Source organism: Physeter macrocephalus, chromosome 20, assembly GCF_002837175.3.
Source record: "Physeter macrocephalus isolate SW-GA chromosome 20, ASM283717v5, whole genome shotgun sequence".
Taxonomy (NCBI): Eukaryota; Metazoa; Chordata; class Mammalia; order Artiodactyla; family Physeteridae; genus Physeter; species Physeter macrocephalus.
In genome coordinates, this window is record NC_041233.1 from 46,203,557 (window position 1) to 46,223,826 (window position 20,270).

Genomic DNA, 20,270 nt, shown 5'->3' on the forward strand with positions numbered 1-20,270 from the left:
CTAAATAGTCATAACCTCTCGGGGCCACATTTTTTCATGTCTACACAAGGGATGATATTCTCTCTCCACAGGGTTTTGAAAGACACCATGTAGATAAAAAAGGCAGAGGATCAGTAATCAATAATCACATCTGAACCAGAGGAGGCTTCATGGCAGGGGGAAATTTAAAAGAACAAAACTCATTAAATTCATAAAATTTCAATGTGTCTTTCTATAATAACTCTTTAAATTATTTTCTCTTTTTATATTCCCTCACTTTTCTGTGTGCTCCCCCCACCCCCCCACCGCCCCAATCATTTTTCCTGTTTTCAGTACAGGTACTTTGGTGACCCATCTGTGTTTTTGGCTAAGCTATCTCAATGACACTAAAAGTGGTAGTTGTGAAGACTGAAAGGGGTAGTTACACAGTGCTCTATTATTCCTGGGGCTAAAACAAGGTTAAACAGGGCAGTTTTTTTTTTTTTTAACATGCTTGCCTATGTGGAAAGCTAATCATTTTAAGCCCCTTATCCATCTCAAGATGGATATAAAAGGCTTCGCTATAAGCTAAAAACCCTCCCTGTTAGGGAGCTGCCCTGCCTCACTCAGTGCATGGTGCATATTCTACCATTAAATGGAATAGTTCTTTACCAGGCTTCTTAATATAGAAGTCTGAGATACATGGACACACTTTCGTTACTTGTTGCAACATGAGATGGTGGCCCCCTCCCAGGGTACTGCTGAGCCTAACCATTTCAAACACTCACCAAGTAACCTTGGAGGGCTGGACACGGTGGGGACCTAGGAGCTGGGAAAGAACAATGGAGAAATTTCCAGGAAAACCTGACTGGCAGAAATGAAGGAACCCAGAGGAGCCATTGGCATGTACTCTAGCTAATGTCTGCTGGACCGGCGCCCAGGGGCAACTGCAAGATTGAAGCAGAAATTCCTTCCGGGATGCACGTCATGAACCAGAAGCCAGAAATTGGAGCAGGGCCAGAAGCAATGGGCTTTGGAATCAGATGCTGAGTTTGAGCTCTGGCCCTGCCACTTAACTAGCTGTGTGACATTGGTCAAGAGACCAAACCTGGAGACACAGTTCCTCACCTGTAAAACGTGGGCAATAGGAACTTGTTTCTGGGTTATGAGGATTACTTGATAATCCATATAAACCACTTAATACAGCATCTGGAACACTGTGTAAGCATGTAATAAATGTTAGTTATTGCTCCAAGATAACATTTTGGGATAATTATGTTCTTTCACTGTATGTCCCCTTTTCCTTCTTTTTCATTTCCCTCGACCCAAGCCCCACTTAAGCAGACAGTTCTGCTCTCACAGCCTCTGGTGAGGAAAGAAAGAGACTCTGAGCCTTCCTGACTTTTGTTTACAGAAATCTGAGCCCCAGAAGACTGAGACAAGGTGTCTTAGCGTCTTAGAAATGGAGAGGGGGGCTTCCCTGGTGGCGCGGTGGTTGCGCGTCTGCCTGCCGATGCAGGGGAACCGGGTTCGCGCCCCAGTCTGGGAGGATCCCACATGCTGCGGAGCGGCTGGGCCCGTGAGCCGTGGCCGCTGGGCCTGCGCGTCCGGAGCCTGTGCTCCGCAACGGGAGGGGCCACAGCAGAGAGAGGCCCGCATACCACACACAAAAAAAAAAAAAAAAAAAAAAAAGAAATGGAGAGGGAAATGGATGGGGCTTCTTTTCACCCGAGCTAGAAAGAGATTTTGTTGGGATGGAGGGAGAAGGGAAGAGAGAAAAGGGTGCTATATCAGCCTTCCAGCACAGCTGTCAGGGAAAAAGCAAGACCAGAGAAGGAAGGGCCACTGAGACATCTGAGCAGCTGGGAGTATAAGCAGCCTAATAAAGATTCGCAAGCCTAAAGCACGGGTCCAGATAGTGGAGCTGCCAGACACAAAGGACCTTGCTCCCTTCCACCTGCCTGGAAGGGGAACTCAAGGGCCAATACACTCACAACCCCAAAATGCTCTACCACTCTGGACCCTGACAATTCCAGGGAGCTCTTGAAAAACATTCCCCCTTCCAAAAATAAAAAGGTAAGTTTCCCATCAGCTAGGGAGATTGAGCAGTGGTGGTGGTGAAGACAGTGATATACAAACGGAAATTAAATGGAGTTATCGAAAATAAAGTTATAGTTCCCACACACTGGTGTTTGCAGATTCTTGTACCGAGATTTGTAGAAAATTCCAGAATTTTCAGTGCCTCAAGGCAATTGTTTAAAACAATCGTTGTGCTCTCACTACAAATGTTGATATATATGCTGGGGTGGGGGGCAATAGGAGAAAATCAGTACAAGCCTGAGGAATACCTGGGAAGTTGCTACATTTGGTGTCTGTTGGCATCCCTCCACTTGCTCATGAACATTAAGCGAACCACCCTGGCTTGAGGAGCAGCACACAAGACAGACGTTTTGTAAATGTGCTTTACTAGGTCGTAAGGCTGGGAGCCTCCTTTCCTGCAGCTTTTCTCCTTCCCTAAGATCTTTGTTCATTTCTTTGCCAGTGCCTTTAACTTTTTTTAGCTGCATTTAAAATGTTTTCTATTATTTCTGCATGAGTAAGACTATGTGTCATTTCAGCCTCGTTGTCAGCTTCTGTTTCACTTTCATTAAATTTGTTGATTGAGTGTGAAGAAGGAGGCACTTGTCATCATTACCAGATTTTGTACTTATGGGCTAGATCTCTCTTGGAGCAACGCTGTGATCTGTACTGCGGTTTTGTAATGATGCTCTGGAAAAACGGGGATGAGACCAGGGAAGGCACCTTATCCCTTCCTTCTCTCTTTCTGTGGGTTTAGAGAGGCAGTAAAAGAGGGGAGGAGGATACTTATGTTTTCCCTCTATTCATTCATTCTTTCATTTTACTTCACATATGCTTACTGAGCACTTCCTAGGTGGCAGACACTGATTTAGGAGCTGGAGGTACAATTGACAGCAAAAACAGGCCTGATTCCTGCCCTCATGGAGCCTACGGTCTAGTGGTAAGACAGACTTTAATCAAACAAAACGCTAATTAGTGTCTATTTACCCCTGAAGATCCTGATCTAATTGAGCTGGAGGAGGACCCAGGCATCAGTATTTTTTATTTTCTTTTTCCATTAAAAAAGAATTTTTTCAATCTATTTATTTTTAGCTGCATCGGGTCTTAGTTGCAGCACACTGGATCTTTCATTGCAGCGCTCAGGCTCTTCGTTGTGGTGCATGGGCTTCTCTCTAGTTGTGGTACGTGGGCTCCAGAGCACATGGGCTCTGTAGTTGTGGCACGTGGCTCTCTAGTTGTGGAGCGCAGGCTCAGTAGTTGCGGCTCGAGGGCTTAGTTGCCCGGAGGCATGTGGGATCTTAATTCCCCAACCAGGGATGGAACTGGAGCCCCCTGCATTGGAAGGTGGAGTCTTAACCACTGGACAACCAGGGAAGTCTCCCTCTCCTTTTTTTTTTTTCATCAGTATTTTTTATAAGCTCCATAGGATAATTCTAACAGGCTGCCAGGGCTGGGAATCCCTGTGCTAGATCACACAAGTTCTAATCAAGCACCAGTGAAGCATTTTGATTTTACCTTATAGCAATGGTAAAGTTACTGAAAAGAGGTGATACAGTAAGATTTGGGTATTATTATTATTATTATTAAGCTTTATTTTGAAATAATTATAGATTCACTCAAAGTTATAAGAAATAATACAGAGGGCTTCCCTGGTGGTGCAGCGGTTAAGAGTCCACCTGCCAATGCAGGGGACACAGGTTCGAGCCCTGGTCCGGGAAGATCCCACATGCCACAGAGCAACTAAGCCTGTGCACCACAACTACTGAGCCTGCTCTCTAGAGCCCGTGAGCCACAACTACTGAGCCCTGTGCCACAACTACTGAAGCCCCCACTCCTAGAGCCCGTGCTCCACAACAAGAGAAGCCACCGCAATGAGAAGCCCGCGCACCGCAACGAAGAGTAGCTCCTGCTCGCCGCAATTAGAGAAAGCCCGTGTGCAGCAACGAAGCCTCAACGCAGCCAAAAATAAAATTAATTAATTTTTTTTTTAAAAAGAAATAATACAGAGAGGTCCCATGTCCCCTTTACCCAGTTTTCCCCAATTGTAACATCTTGCAAAACTATAATGCAATACCACAACCAAGATATTGTCATTGATACAGTCAAGATACAGAATATTTTCAACACCATAAGGATCCCTCTTGTTGCCCTTTTATAGTCATACCAATTCCCTCATATCCTTCCAACTCTTTAACTCCTGGTGATCATTAATATATTCTCCGTTTCTATAATCTTGTCATTTCAACAATGTTATATAATGGAATCTCATAGTACTTAACCTTTGAGGATTGCCTTGTTTCTCACAGCATCATAATCTAGAGATTCATACAGGTTGTTGCATATATCAAGAGTTTGTTCCCTTTTTTGCTGAGTAGCAGTGTTCCATGAATGTACCAGTTTGTTTAACTGTTCATACATTGAAGGACATCTAGGTTGTTTCCAGTGTTTGGAGATTATAAATAGAGCTGCTAAACATTTATGTACAGGTTTTTGTGTGAATGTAAGTCTTCGTTTCTCTGAGATAAAAGCTCAACAGTGTAATTGCTGGGTGGTATTATATTAACATGTAGAATCTGTCATACATAAAGAAACTATCAAATTGTTCCCAGAGTAGTTGCATCATTTTACATTCCCAACAGTAAAGAATGTGTGAGCCAGCTTCTCCTCATTCTCATCAGCATGTAATGTCACTATTTTTTTTTTCTGACAACAAAGGAGTATCTTTTATTCATATTTATATCCTCTCACCCCACATCCAAAAAAGTACAGGGCCTGGCAGGGCATCTGTTGCCCAAGAGGATGACAGTTAATGTTGTATGTAATAGAACGAATGTCACTATTTTTAAATTTAAGCTATTCTGATAGATATGTAGTAATATCTTGTTGTGGTCTTAATTTGCATTTCCCTAACGGCTAATGAGCCAAACATCTTTTGTGTGCTTACTTGCCTTTCGTATATCCTCTTTAGTGCAGTTTCTTTATGTCTTTTGCCTATTTTCTAGTTAGGTTGTTAGATCTTAATATTGGGTTTTGAGAGTTCATTTTTATATTCCAGATACTAGTCCTTTTTGTTAAATATGTGTTTTGGAACTATCTTTTCCCATTCTGCCACTTGTTTTTCATCCTCTTAACACAGTCTTGCAGAGCAAAACTTTCTAATTGTGATGAAGTCCAATTTTTTTCCTTTTATGAATCATGCTTTTGGTGTCAAGTATAATAACTCTTTGCCTTGTCCTAGATCATGAAGATTTTCTCCTATGTGTTTTACTAAAAGTTTTATAGTTTTATGTTTTACATTTAAATCTGTGAATCATTTTGAGTTAATTTTTGTGTAAAGTGTGAGTCTTGGGTCAAGGTTCACTTTTTTGCCTACGAATTGCTCAACACCATTTGTTGAAGAGGTAATCTTTAGTCCATTGAATTTCTTTTACACCTATGTGAAAACATCAGTTGTGCATATTTGTGTGAGCCAAACTCGGGGTTTTCTGTTCTGTTCCATCAATCTATAAGTCTATTCCTTTGCCAATAGCATAGAGTCTTGACTGTAGTGGCTATATAATAAGTACTGAAACTAGGTAGAAGGATATATTTCCTTTTGGCTAATAACACAAAAAACAGAAAATACTGACAGACTGTACAATGGCAACAGTTACTCTGGACAGAAGTTTTATTATCTACAGATGACTTTATGTTCCTAATACATTATTTACTATAAAGTAAAATGTGATAGGCAAAATTTCTATGCACCAAAGATTTTATGAAAGGCCTACATTTTAGTAATCAATCTGCTCTTATTCTGTTCAGATTCAATGGCACTTAATCCACCACTTTGTAGCTGATGTCAGCTATAGTGGGAAGGATTCACAGTATAGATTTTATTTGCCTAATATGTTTATAAAAGGAACGTCACAAAATTGTCCAGTATCCAATTGTTTTCTTTTCTTGAACATAGCCACCCTTCTAATGCTTTAACTTTGAGACTAAATAGCTGTGATTCACATCATTGAATTTTGCTTATTTAAAAAAATTATACTGGTCTTTAGAGTGAACAGTGGGCCACAGATGGGGCCCTTTGCTCATGCCTCTGAAAACATCTCCTATGAAAACAGCTGTTCCTAATACTCTGATGTCAATGCCTCTGTCATAGGACATAGTCAAGATGCCTCTAGGCACTTTCACAAGAGGAGTTCAGGAGGTCTTTCTGAGCCCTGACATCTTTCAACCTAGAGGTGGCCATTTTTCACCACTTCATTTCCTTGCTTTGCTATTTATCATCCACTCATTCAAAAACATCCATTGTGGGGAATTCCCTGGTGATCCAATGGTTAGAACTTGGCGCTTTCACTGCTGGGACCCAGGTTCAATCCCTGGATGGAGAACTAAGATCCTTCATGTTGTGTGGTGCAGCCAAAAAAACAAAAGATCCATTGAGCCTCTACTCATTAGACATAATCAAAGGCATGATCCTTGTAGTCAGGTTAGACTGTGTCTTATTCACTTTTGAACCCCAGCATCTAGATCTGTTACAAATTGTAGCAAGCTCTTATAAAACATCTAATGAAAAAAAGGGAAGCAAGGAAGGAAGGAAGGAAGGAAAAAAAGGGAAGGAAGGAAGGGAGGGAGAGAGGGAGGGAGGAAGGGAGGGGAAATTTTATGATCTTGGGGAAAACTATTGGCCTTAAATATCTGATATTTATTCATGAAACAGTATATACTATGCACAAATGTTCTTTGCCCCAAACTGTTGCCAGTAACCAAAAAAGGTTCTTATCCTTAGCAATGAGCAACCTTTTGAGTAATCAATATTTTTCAAAGTGTGGTTTGCCAAACATCTGTATGAGAAGCATCTGGGAATTTATTTAGGAATGAGGATAGTCTAAAATCCTTAAATAAAGAATAATTATTTTGTGTCCATTGACAGATGAATGGATAAAGAAGATGTGGTACATATATACAATGGAATATTACTCAGCCATAAAAAAAGAATGGAATAATGCCATTTGTAGCAACATGGATGGACATAGAGATTATCATACTAAGTGATGTAAGTCAGAAAGAGAAAGACAAATACCATATGATATCACCTATATATGGAATCTAAGTACAACACAAATGAACATATCTATGAAGCAGAAAGACACTCACAGACATAGAGAACAGATTTGTGGTTGCCAAGGGGGAGGGGGCCAGGGGAGGGGGCCGGGGGAGGGAAGGATTGGGAGTTTGGGGTTAGCAGACGCAGACTATTATATGTAAGATGGATAAACAACAAGGTCCTACTGTATAGCACAGGGAACTATATTCAATATCCTATGATATACCATAATGGAAACGAATATTTTATAAAAATGTACAAATATGTATAACTGAATCACTTTGCTGTACAGCAGAAATTAATACATTATAAACCAACCATACTTCAATAACCTTTTTGAAAAAGGAACTTTAACCTTTATTTAACCAAAGGACAGCTATGAATGAAATTGTGCCACAAATCAAAAGGGTGTTAACTGAAAGAGAACTCCTGATGCAGATGGGGGAACAGTGAAAATATTAGGGTCCTGCCCCACTGCAGAAAGAATATTCAGGACCAGAGGCACAGAAGAGCAGACAAGGTGTGGCTCATTTGAGAGAATATAAAAACTTTTCCAGTAGGGGAACCACCAAGCAGGAACTTCTCAGTGTTAACAAGGGGTGGATTTTAACAAGAGAAATAACACTTTCCCTCAGGTGAGCAGCCTGAAGTAACCCACAGTAAGTAGCAGACACCCTACAGCCATGAAAAAAATTCTGGTTTTGGCAACTGGGTGACAGATATTCATGTTTAGGTAAGAAAACTGTTAAATTAAAATGAATTCATGATGCCACTTTCCTTTACCTTGGTACAGTTTGCCCAGGTACTAGGATTTACCTCTCAGGTACTATTAAGTTAGATCAAGAAGCCTATTCTAATCATAACCTATTATATGTGTAATATAAACAATAATCAAATTGTTATTCAACAAAAATCTATTTTTAAATAAAAATGCTCTAATGAATAATCACATGGGGACTTCCCTGGTGGTGCAGTGGTTAAGACTCCGCGATCCCAATGCAGGGGGCCCAGGTTCAATCCCTGGTTGGGGAACTAGATCCCACATGCATGCCGCAACTAAGAGTTCACTTGCCACAACTAAGGAGCCTGCATGCTGCAACTAAGGAGCGCACATGCTGCAACTAAGGAGCCAGGGAGCCGCAACTAAGACCGAGTGCAACCAAATAAACAAATATATTTTTTTAAATCACATGTAGGGACTTCCCTGGTGGTGCAGTGATTAAGAATCCGCCTGCCAATGCAGAGGACACGGGTTAAAGCCCTGGTCCGGGAAGATCCCACATGCCACGGAGCAACTAAGCCCGTGCACCACAATTACTGAGCCTGCGCTCTAGAGCCCATGAGCCACAACTACTGAGCCCGTATGCCACAACTACTGAAGCCCGCGTGCCTAGAGCCCATGCTCCACGACAAGAGAAGCCACTGCAATGAGAAGCTCATGCACTGCAACGAAGAGTAGCCCCCACTAACCACAACCCAAGAAAGCCTGCACGCAGCAACAAAGACCCATGTAGCTTCTTCCATTGTCTACATTGAAGGAGTGTCACATGGCTGGGTCTAGAAAACTACAAACAGAAATTTGCAATGCTGGCTGTACATTAGAACCACTTGGGGAGATATAAGAAGTATTCATGCCAAGGGCCCACTCTCAAAAATTCTCTTTCAGTGAGTCCAAGAGAGGCCCAGAATTGGATATTTATTTTCTAGAGAGACATCATCATACACTGGCTACCCACAATGGAATTACTAGGCATAAAAGGAAATGATCAGCTGCTGTGGGGTTGCCACCAAATCTGTAGAGCTGTAAACCTTTAAAGTTCACATCCTTGGCTGCTTTTTTCAATCGTTTGGAAGCTTGTAAAAATCTTGAGGTCCTGGCTGCACCCCAGACCAATAAAATCAAAACTTGGAAGAGGAATTTAGGCAACAGCTTTAAAATATTTGTAGACAAGGTCTAGAAGCAGGATTTAAATAAGTGGCTTTACTATAAGAAATGCCCCACAATAATTACAATAGCAGGTGCTTAGATGTTGGTTATTATGGAAACTGATCAACCAAACCATTTCTTTAAACTTCTGAGCCTCATTGCTTCAGTTCTATTAGCTATCACTCTTCACCTAGGGTTTGTGAAAGGCACTGGTTGCCTAAAGGTACTGGTCATTTTAAGCCCTGTCATCTGAGATAGTGTTCCCTGTGTATGGAGTCTGTTACAAATTCATTGGGATTCTGTTGTGGCTAAGTTGTGAAGCACAGTAATCCCAGCATTGACCTAAATTAGACCTCTAGTAGGTAATTTCAAGACTACAATTTACTGCATGCTTGTGCAATTAAAAGACAGAACTGTCTATTTTATGAAATAGGCAGTAATGAATAGATGTCTCATTTTAAACAAACAGATATTGCTAAACACATGACCCTAATTACTGAATTTGCTAACAGTTCACTATTTTTAGGAACAAATAGCTGTGCATAGCACTAAATATATGATAGAGTTTCCAATTTTAAAAAGAAACATTTCTTTGTAAGCAAATGAATTTTAAAAAATACTATAAAGCAGTTTTCCACGGGCTTTGTTCAGAGTTGCTTTGGGTTTTTTCAAAGCAGTCAACACATTTTATAATATCTCTGAAAATCATTTTAAACTCAATATATTCCAATCCACTGGCAGACCATAAATATAGCTTTGTCTGTGTTACAGCAGTGAAAGCAAAAGAGCATCACATTTAGTGAAGATATCCGATAACTTGGATTTCAAATTTAAAGAAAGGAAAACAGAGATAGAAATGCACTCATATTTAATGTTTACCTTTAACATGGATGGCCCTAAGCAAAACTGGGAAGTAAATCGAGATTGGTTTGTAGTTTCCCTACCCTTCTGGGAGCATAATCAGTTGATTTAAGCTTTTCTTTCTGCTCCTCCTCTCCTTTCCAGAACTACTAGCCTCCGTTCTCAAATCTTACCTTTAAAAAGAAGTCTAATCTGTATTGTTTATTTGTTCCTTAATAGGAATGTTCATTTTTAATAAAAGCCCTCCCAAGGATATTTGCATTTTAAGACTTTCTTCATTAATCTTCTAATAATAGTAATGATGGTGGTTGTTAAAAAGGAACAGTCATACCCTGAAGGAAATGAGTTAGAATAATATTGAATCAGTAGATTTTTTGTACTCACAGCCACTGTTGCCTGGGAAAAAGAATACCCATTACATATACTGACATCTTAAAGAGAAATAAAGAATTCCTTTACAAATGCTTTGTTGTGCCAAAAGGAGGAAAAACAAATTTAGAATGTGTGTGTGTGTGTGTGTGTGTGTGTGTGCGTGTACGTGTGTGTGTGTGTGTGTGTGTGGTGTGTGTGTGTGTGGTTTGTGTGTGTGTGTGGGTGTGTGTGTGTGGGTATGTGCATGGATTTAAAGGTGCTCCTCAGGCTACCACCTAGAATGCATGACTCAGAAAAAAAGAGATCTTGGAGCTCTGAGAAGCAGCAAGTATTATGAATTCACAGAGGCGGTGATGATTCCATGGAGATGGTAGGACACAAATTAGACACTGATGGGATGGAAAAGTTCATTTATCAATTCAGTCCATCTGCACATTTGATTTCACACAGACTGAACATCTAGATGATTGACTTATTAAGTGTATGACAGAATGGATTTTAGGTTTTTGTTGTTTTTGCTTTAAGAGATGACATGTTGGAAAGAATTGAGGAGATATTTCCTCAGAGGCAGAGATCTTTTAACCTGAGGAGATATTAAAGAAGTGAATTTTGAGTAGTGTCAATCTACTTAGACAAGACTATTTTTTTAAGCTGATCATTTAATAAATTTCAACTCTTGCTTCCTTCTCCCTTACTTTGCACACGAATTACCTCCATGCAGCACCCTATAGCTTCACTCCCTCCTCCAGACTCCACTTCACTTCCTTCTACACTGCTAACCCCAAGATTATTTGATGATTTACCTTTTTCTCTTCTACCTTCACTGACAGTACTGCCCTGACTTCTGAGTCACTCTCCTAACTCTGCAATCTGACCACTGCTACTACCATCCTGACAACATTACTCTGTTAGAGAATGTTGAGGGCCATCTCCCCAGAAATGTTACTTGAAACCAAAGGATTAAAAGACATTGCCAGGATACATAATGAAAAGGGAGGGGACAGAAAAGAGGAGAGGAAGACAAAAGACACGACTCTGGTGGATGGCTGAGGCTCACCAAGAGGAGGAACCGGCAAAACACACATGGTGGGACAATCATGAGGCTGGAGTTGACTGCAGGATCATCCTGTTACAGTAGCCAGAGAAGGAGCAAATATAAAGACGTTCTCCTTTCTGTCCCACCCAAGCTCAGAAACACACTGCTTTTCCTACTTCCAGACTTCCCCAGTGCTACCAGAGGTTCACACTGAGAACTGTTCCGGGCGCCCTCACAGCCATCGTTTAACACATTTTTATTCTGTTCCACTATTCTGGGTTTATCTCTTTCTTTCTCTTCTCCATCTGAAATTCTGGCTGAAGAAGAAACTCCCCGCGCCCCAAACACATGCCATATTTTCCCATCTTTCGGTCTCTGGGTACAATTGACTCTACCTATAATGTCCAGCCCCATCATTTCTACCCATCAAAATCCTACCCATCCTTCAAGCCCAGCTCAACTCTTTACTGGGTAAATGAATAACTGAATAGAGGCCTCAGGACAATCTTGATCACAGTCACATAGCCTAGATTCTCTGTATGGCCTGAAGTCCTCCAGCAGTGCTGCCCTTTGAATAGACCACGACTGCACATTTTTCATCAACACTCACAGAAATTCCCATAGTTTAGCTTATCAAATGTCAAAAGGAAAATATGTACCCAAAGCTCCCATACCCAAATCATACATTTCTTTTGCACATATAGCAGTAATCAAAAAGTGCTCAGGTTTCCCTCCTGAGCTACAAAGTCAGTGTCCTGCCGGCCTTCCTGCCCTTAGCTCTATGTTTTCAACTTTCTCCTCTCTCTCTTTCTCATGTATTGATTTTAGTATCTTTTCTGCTACTGGTTTATGTGACATAATCCTGTAGGGAATCAGGTAGATGCTTCCAATTAGATTCATTACAAGTTCCCTTAAGAAGTGATTAGAAAGGTAGAATCCCAAGTGGCAGATTCCCTCAGTAATCCCAGCATCGTTTTCAGGGTGCTTGCCAACACCAGACCAGGTTTTAAATGCCACACTTACCACTCTATCACCAAGGGATCCTGGGAAGCTTGCAAAACTGTGAGTGCAATTGTGCTTTACTGAAGGCCCTCATATGGCAATAACAAGGAAAGCAGAAATGTGAAACCCTCATCAAAAGGCAGTTCAGAGTGGTGGTTAATTAGTGCACAGTCTCTGTAGTCAGATGATGCTGGGTTTAAACTTTAGTGACACCACTCACTAGCTATAAGACTTTGGGCAAATTACTTAACTTCTCTGAGACTCCATTTTCTTATCTGTAAAATGAGTATAATGATAGCACTTTGGGGAGAATTAAATGAAGTCTTCACAATACTTGGTATATAGTATTCAAATAAATGGAAGCTACTATCATTACCATGGAAAGTGACATTCCAATGAATCATGAACTGCCTCCCATTCCAAAACCATGACCTTGCAGTTGCTAAGCTATTTGTGATCTCTTCGGGCAATAAAGAAGATGGGAAATAGGGAAAGGAAAATGGGAGAAAAAGAGGTTTGCCTGTTTTCAGTGACTCCAGGCCCTCACTTCTGCCAAACTCTTTATACAAGTATAACTGAGGTAATATTGTGAAAATATTTTTCTTGCCCTTCCTTTATAAATCTGGTTCCCTACAGCCATTCAGCTAGTATAGCTTGAGGAAATCCTTCATCAGGATAGAGGAAAACATGATGTGAATTAATTCCTTCCTTCTAGCCTGATGGGTTGTGGGAAAAATAACAGAAGGAAGAGGCACAATCAAGTATGTCCCCTCCCTCCAGGTCACAATCTGAAAGAGGGTAGAAGGAGAAATGGAACAGAAATTGAGGGAGAACCAGGCACAGAAGCAGAGGGTACCACAGTCTGTTCAGAACTCTGAGAGGAGACTGCCATACAGAATGGCCTTACCATCCTGGGACTACCATCGTACAATGAAGATGGCGAGGAGGTACAGTTCAGCAGAAAGAGGGCCTGTGTGCCTTTCCCATGCCTGCCTTGGCTCTTCAGGGTCATGGAAGAGTTCCAGTAATTCCCTCAATCCCCTGTGGGAGACAAGGTAAGTAACAGAATTGGCAGCCTTGGGACCTGCTATGGTAGGGCCTCGGTGGTTAGGTGTGACGTAGCCCTAACATCGAGGATGGAGGGCAGATGCCTCTCAGCCAAGGACCAGAGAGGAGACCTGACTGATACTTGGTGGGGTCTGTAGTCCTGGCAGATATAGGGTAGGGTGGGTCTAATTAAGCCAAAGAATAACATTGCACTTGGGGAAGCACCATTCCAAGGCTCCAGAAACCTAACTAGATCAGCTACCCTGCAGCAGAGGCACAGGTCAGGAAAGGACCTGTACTTGGATCAAGGCCCATCTCTCCTGTCACAGTGGGGTGCAGATGCCCAGACACCATGCTGACAGAGAAGTGGGAAATGAACAGGGAAGAAACTGAAAAAAATGGCTCATCTACCCTCTTTGGAAAATAATTTTGCCCAAAGAGAAGTCTGGCCTTTACTCTGAGAGGTAATATCTAAGTCCTTGGAATGTCCTGCCTGATAAGACTGTCTTTGCTTACCTGGGGGCCTTAGGGCACACAAGATAGTCTATACTAACAACGTGATTTACGGTTGGGGGCCTTGGGCAACCTCAACAGCTCAACCTCTGGAGACGTTGGAAAATAAGACACAGGTGGTCAACATATCTATGTCACTGAGCCCCAATAAAAACTCTGGTTGCTGTGGCTCAAGTGAGCTTTCCTGGCTGGCAACACTCTGTGTGGATTGTTACACATCATTGCTGGGAGGAGTGAGCGCTGTCAGAGACTCCACTGGGAGAGGGCAACTGGAAAGTTTGTGTTTGGAACTCTCCTGGACTCTGCCCCAGGCATCACTTCCCTTGGCCCATTTCAATCTGTAAACTTTTGCTGTAATAAACCACAATCGTGAGTATAACGATGTTCAGTGAGTTCTGCAAATCTTCTAGTGAATTATTGAAACTGAGGGTGGTCTTGGGGACTCCCAATGTCCATACACCCCAAAGAGACTGAGTCACCAGGCATGGTCAGTGAGGAAAATTACATCCATTAGAGAAATAGAGAAGCCTCACTGTCTTGTCAACTTTGAGTGACACTTTGTAAATATATGAACCTACTACCCAAGCAAGTGAGGACTCTTTACCACTCCAAATGAAACATGGATGAAGGAATCAGGTCTGGTAAGTCCTTCTTCCCTCAGAGTAAGAAGAGGACATGAGCACTGCCTTCAAATGCTTTAAAGCTGTGATGTGAGAAAGGAACTAGAGTTAGTTTGTCTGGCTAGAGGGTTATAAAACGCCCAGCTGAGGGAAGTTATGGAGGGCCAGGTTTCAGTTAATTCTAAGCACAAACTTATGGACAACTAGAGGCCTCTAAAAATGGATGGGGCTGGCTTAAAGATAGTCGAGTTACCCATCACCAGAGATCTAGAAGTAGAGGCTGGATGACCCCTTGGACTGAACTGTGTATGAGGTGAGAGTTGACTCAAATGTCCTTTAAGTTACAGTCCAAGCTAAGAGGCTATGATTGGAATGTGAGAGAATGCGGCAAAAAGGCAAGCTTATATATGGGTATATTATTATTTCAACTTTTCTTCAGGTTTGAAAATTTTTTAAAGTTGGAAAACAAACAAAAAAGGAAACTACTTAGTGGCTGAAAATCTTCAGTCATTCTAGAAAGAAACAGAAAGTTTTGTTTGTATGTTTGTTTTAACAGGTTAGGTTTAGACTAAAAGATAATGGGTATTCCATCTGATGAAAAATACATGACAGTACCTGCATTTTGCCATTACTGACACATCTTGGTATTTAGTCCTTTTGTAGTTAGTGATCGCTATGGACTGAATTGTATCACCCCAAAATTTATATGTTGAAGCCCTAATCCCCAAGGTGAATATATTTGGAGAGAGAGCCTTTAGGAGACAATAAAGGTTAAGTGAGGTCATAAGGGTGGGACCCTAATCCGATAGGATAGGTGGTCTTATAAGAAAAGGAAGAGAGAGAAAGATTTCTTTTTCTCTCCTCCATGTGAGGACACAGTGAGAAGGCAGCTATCTGCAAGCCAGGAATAAAGGCTGGACCTTGATCTGGAACTTTCCAACATCCAGAACTGTAAGAAAAAAAAAGCCTAATGTTAAAGCCACCCAGTCTATGGTATTTTGTTATGGCAACCCTAGTAGACTAAGACAGTGGTCTTTTAGTGATTTACTAACTTATTTCCTCCCTGTATAACATTATTCATATTACTACATTTTATAACAAAGTATATAAACATAGCTTAGTATATTTACAGAGGCAGACAAAGCATTAACAGTGGCATTTCTGGAGATAGTTTTTGGTGTGCTACCTTGCAAGCACACAGGACAGAGCAAGTGATGGTAATAGCAATTACTGCAATACTGACTGAAGAGCCTTTTGTCTCAGGAGGAAATAGCAAGAGAAAATCAGGGGCCTTGTAGATAAAAACCCACTATATGAAGTAAGAATGACCCAGGTAGGCAATCATTGATGAAACCAAGATTAGGAATTGCTATAAACACAAGCTTCTGTATACATATTAACAGCTGAAGACATAGGATTGGAATTTTACTATGGCAAAAATCTTGTCAGTTCAAAATTGTAAACAGGATAGATTGCATCTTAGGAAACTAAATGATTTTTCTGCTCTCTGCTGGCACAGCACCATCTGCTGGACTTGTTCAAAATGCAAACTCTCCAATCCTGAAGAAACTAAGCAAAGTCACTAGACTGGTCTAGATGCTCCTTTTCTGGGCCATAACATCTCTTTTCTTGTTCCCTGTCAAGGGTTGGCTGACACTTCCTTCCTGTGCTCATAAATATAGATGTCCTATTTATACTTCACATTTTCATTGAGTTTCCTAGAGATTTGTTACCCATATATAATATATGTTATGGAAAATGAATGCAAGAAATCTATTGGAGAATTTTAAATAAGAAAACTATTCTTTGGGGGAATTCCCTGGTGGTCCAGTGGTTAGGATTCAGCACTTTCACTGCAGTGGTCCAGGTTCAATCCCTGGTCGGGGAACTAAGATCCCACAAAGCCACGTGGAGTGACCAAAAAAAATTAGTCTTTAATTTTGCTGGATAATGCCTTGGTAAGTGGAGCTAATTACAATATATAGTGCTCCTTAAGCTCAGTTCTTTCCCCAAAAGCAGCAGAGTGTGTGTGTGTGTGTGTGTGTGTGTGTGTGTGTGTGTGTGTATGTATGTGTGTGTGTGTGTAAATGTTGTCTAACTTGCTTAATTTCCTGTCTCTATATCTAACCTACTGACCAGATTCTAGGCTCCACATATCCTTTCTTCTCCTATCCCACCTTTATACCCTTCTACTCCCCATATCTGAGATGAATCCTGACCCCAGCCAGAGGATGTTTAACAAGCTCCACACTCAATACTAAAGCTATTGCTATTTCAACCCTCATCTTTACCCCAGTTCTAGTAGATAGACTTCTGCCTTCTGTCTGAGATTACTTCCCAGAGCTCAATCTCCAGTTCCCATACTGAGCTTTGCCTATTTTCCCTTATGCTTGTATCTCTTTCTTGATTATTTGCTCAGATACTCCATTTTCCAGGGCTCTCTTGGGGAAAATTGGGAAAAAGATAAGAATGAAAGAACATGTCAGGCTTGCTGACAAATGGTTGAAAAGTAAGATCAGGGAGGATATAGAACAGCACAATGCAATGCTGAGTTCTCTGAGGAGCCAACTCTAAGATGGAGATTAGCATGTTGCAAGGGATGGGAAGGAAGCCAGTGGGGCAGAGAGAGAAGTCCAATTGTAATTCAGTCCCAACTAAAGCCTGAGCTAATCCTGTGGGGAGTTATGAAAGTGGGATAAGCCTTCAGAGGTGACCTGACAAGGCAAAAGGGCCAAACCTTTATACCTTTAGTCCATCAGCCACTGGATGTGGGCCACCATCAGGGAGCGTGACCTCAGGCAAGGGGCTCTCTTCAGCTGAGACCCAAGGGGGCTGACCCAGAGAGCATTCTTCCAGCAGCACTCCTAGCAGCTAGGAGAATAAGTCCTAAAGAGACTTAGTCTTTCCTAAGGGGGAATAAGTCTTTCCTGAAGGGAGATCTGGGCCTTGCATACCAGTGTCCCCCCAACCCCTACACCCTCCAAGAAGTGCCATGATCTCCTCTGCCTATAGCAGAGAACATTTGTTTTTAAATCCCACTTCCAGTCAGGAAGTCACTCTGAACCCCATCCCAAACACAAGGAGGATTAACCCCTTCATGAAAAAGCAACACCAGAAGTAGGTACAGTAAGTCCCCTACATACGAACCTTCAAGGTGCAAACTTTCAAAGATGTGAATGTATTATAAACTATTATAGCACAGTACTATATGGCCAATTGTGTTGGTTGGGTACCTAGGCTAACTGTATTGGACTTACGAACAAATTGGACTTAGGAACGTGCTCTTGGAACAGAACTCATTCCTATGTAGGGGACTTACTGTCGATAGATAGCACTGAGCAGTAGGGGGAGTACTTGAAGAGAACAAGGAGAAAGGAAAGCAAAGCCTATTCCGGGGTAATGAAGCACCAGCAACAGGCATTTCACAGAGCATACATCACGAAAGAGAAAACACTGTGCAGGGAATGAGCTTTGAATTGGTAGGGATAGAGAACTTCCTGCAATTGGGAAATGAATGTCCCAGCAGACAATAGCCTGGAACACAGGTATAATCAAAAAACAAGAACAACAGAAGAGAATACCAGACCATAAAATCTGTGAACAGAAACCCATCCTCCTAGCTGCACAGGGCTAAGGATTTTCCCCAGTTTCCTTAAAAAAAAGAGAGAGAAAGATAATTTTATAATTTTCCTTCTTCCACAGATGATTTGCTGTGGCAGATCCTTAGTGAGCAGGATAGAAAACTTATACCATACTCTCCTACTTGTTTTGTATTCCTAGTAAATTGGACATAATTCTCTCCCTATATCATAGCCAAAGATAGAGTAATTATTGATAAATCCTTTAGTCATTGTTATGGACTGAATGTTTGTGTCCTCCCAAAATGCATATGTTGACATTCTAACCCACAATGTGATATTAGGAGGTGGGGCCTTTGGGAGTTGATTAGATCATGAGGGTGGGGCTCTCAAAAATGGGATTAGTGCCCTCAAAAGAGGTTCCAGAGAGCTCCTTATCATTTTTTGCCATGGAGAACACAGAGAAAAGATAGTTGTCTATGAATGAGGAAGCTTGTCCCTACCAGACATTCAATCTGCTGGTACCTTGATCTTGGACTTCCCAGATTCCAGAACTGTGAGAAATAAATGTTTATTGTTTAAGCCACCCAGTTTAGGGTGTTTTTTTCTTTTTTTTTGGTTTTTGGTTTGTTTGTTTGTTTTTTGTTTGTTTGTTCCACTGCACCACACAGCATGTGGAACTTCCCAGAAAGGGATCAAACCCATGCACCCCCCCCCCCACAGGGAGGGACGAAGATGGTGGAATAGAAGGAGGTGGTCTCACTCCCTCTTGGGGGAACACTCCCTCTTGTGAGAACACCAGAATCACAACTAGCTTCTGGACAATCATTGACAGGAAGACACTGAAACTCACCAAAAAAAGATACCCCACATCCAAAGACAAAGGAGAAGCCGCGATGAGATGGTAGGAGGGGCACAATCACAGTAAAATCAACTCCCATAACTGCTGGGTGGGTGATTCACAGACTGCAGAACACTTATACCACAGAAGCCCACCCACTGGAGTGAAGGTTCTGAGCCCCATGTCAGGCTTCCCAACCTGGGGTTCTGGCAAAGGGAGGAGGAATTCCTACAGAATCAGACTTTGAAGCCTAGTGGGATTTGATTGCAGGACTTTGACAGCACTGTGGGAAACAGGGACTCCACTCTTGGAGGGCACACACAAAGTAGTGTGTGCATCGGCACCCAGGGGAAGGAGCATGAACCCCAGGGGAGACTGAACCAGACCTACCTGCTAGTGTTGGAGGGTCTCCTGCAGAGGCAGGGGTGGCTGTGGCTCACCGTGGGGACAAGGACACTGGCATCAGAAGTTCTGGGAAGTACTTCTTGGCGTGAGCCCTCCCAGAGTCTGTCATTAGCCCAAACAAAGAGCCCAGGTAGGCTTCGGTGTTGGGTTGCCTCAGGCCAAACAACCAACAGGGAGGGAACCCAGCCCCACCCATCAGCAGTCAAGTGGATTAAAGTTTTACGGAGCTCTGCCCACCAGAGCAACAGTCAGTTCTACCCACCACCAGTCCCTCCCATCAGAAAACTTACACAAGCCTCTTAGATAGCCTCATCAAACAGAGGGCAGACAGCAGAAGCAAGAAGAACTACAATCCTGCAGCCTGTGGAACAAAAACCACATTCACAGAAAGACAGACAAGACGAAAAGGCAGAGGGCTATGTACCAGATGAAAGAACAAGATAAAACCCCAGAAAAACAACTAAATGAAGTGGAGATAGGCAACCTTCCAGAAAAAGAATTCAGAATAATGATAGTGAAGATGATCCAGGACCTCGGAAAAAGAATGGAGGCACAGATCGAGAAGATGTAAGAAATGTTTAACAAAGACCTAGAAAAATAAATGAACAAACAAACAGAGATGAACAATACAACAACTGAAATGAAAACTGCACTAGAAGGAATCAATAGCAGAATAACTGAGGCAGAAGAACGGATAACTGACCTAGAAGACAGAATGGTGGAATTCACTGCTGCAGAACAGAATAAAGAAAAAAGAATGAAAAGAAATGAAGACAGCCTAAGAGACGTCTGGGACATTAAATGCAACAACATTCGCATTGTAGGGGTCCCAGAAGGAGAAGAGAGAGAGAAATGACAAGAGAAAGTATTTGAAGAGATTATAGTCAAAAACTTCCCTAACATGGCAAAGGAAATAGCCACCCAAGTCCAGGAAGC